Genomic DNA, 1,413 nt, shown 5'->3' on the forward strand with positions numbered 1-1,413 from the left:
GTGCTGGTTGTTTATGAAATTACAATTTTATATTTGAAGGAATAAATTCTGTGAATACCTAAGTCACATTTTGAATTGATTAATTTGCAATTTTAGAAATATTAAATTCTAATTATAGTATGAAAGTTTAAATAAAAATATGCCACGAAATTCTATTTTTAAATTTAAAAAACGAAGAGTATAGTAAAACATTTTTTCTTTAAAGTTATTATACCAAAAATTACTTTATTTTTATAAATTTTGTAAGTTAAAAGACAAAAGTACCTACTGTAAGTTCTAAATCAGCAGCTTATGGAAATTTTTAGGAGAGAAAATAGTTAGGGACGTGTCTTTCGACGTCGACATTTGGCGAGATAAGGGCCAGCTAGGTTGGGTCTTCGCATAAATCTTAAGTCCCCAAGGAACGTTATTGATGAATTTACTGTGAGTTTAATACTCCTTTTCGATTGTTATATTCGTAGTTACACGAGTACTGAAAATTACTAGAAGAATTTATACAACAGTAGTCTGTTTCAGTACTTCTGTCCTCCTCGTGTTATAATATAAACCATACAATTATTTATCCTTATTAATACTATGAATATTAATACTTGTATTAACCTCTTGGTGTCTTAACAACTCAATGATTCGACGTGAAATTAGGCATACACATACTTAGGATATAACATAAGCTAATTTTTATCGTAGTTAATTAAAATATTCAGATCACGCGGAGTAAGGCACATTACAAATAAAAATTAGTATAGTATAAAAGTGTAATCATACTAATATCAGACAACATATACCTAATATCGACACGAATATTTAGTGCACAATAATAAAATTACAAACATTAGATCAAGTACCTGTTTAACAAGTTACTACATAGTTATCTTAAAATTTAATCAGTTTAGCAATAAATTAAAAATGTCGCTTTCATATTTTTTGGCTACTGGTTCTTAAATTCCTAATGCATGGATGTAGTTTCCGTGGTGTAGCGGTTATCACATCTGCCTAACACGCAGAAGGCCCCCGGTTCGATCCCGGGCGGAAACATTTGTTTTTTTTTCTGTTTTCTTTAAATTAAATAAGCATAAAACCTAATCTGTAAAGTACTAACTTACAATGGCATGTTAATTAAATAACAGACAAAAAAAAAACAATATCATTGTAAACTTTTTTAGAAAATTTTAACCAACCTTATAATACTTTTCTATTTTTAATATTGTATTATTTTTGTTCAATTAAGGATGTGAAGAAATTGTCATCGTGTTTTTTTATGCTTCATAGAATGGCAAATTGATAACTGTCCTAATGGGGAGTAGTAACCGTAGCTTAGAGAATAAATCCTACTTTATAGTTATTTATTTAACTACTGTCCTACACACTATTCGCAATTAAAAGTAATAATTTTATTATAAAACAAAAAAATAT

At 28.0% G+C, this 1,413-nt stretch overlaps 1 non-coding gene across 1 annotated transcript; it reads left to right on the forward strand.

Moving 5' to 3' along the window:
• Nucleotides 1–962: 962 nt before the first annotated feature.
• Trnav-aac (transfer RNA valine (anticodon AAC)) lies at nucleotides 963–1,035 on the forward strand. The gene has a single exon. It is a non-coding gene; the product is annotated as a tRNA-Val (tRNA).
• The last annotated feature ends 378 nt before the right edge of the window (nucleotides 1,036–1,413 follow it).

Source organism: Galleria mellonella, unplaced genomic scaffold, assembly GCF_026898425.1.
Source record: "Galleria mellonella isolate WM207_F2 unplaced genomic scaffold, CSIRO_AGI_GalMel_v1 utg57, whole genome shotgun sequence".
NCBI classification, from domain to species: Eukaryota; Metazoa; Arthropoda; class Insecta; order Lepidoptera; family Pyralidae; genus Galleria; species Galleria mellonella.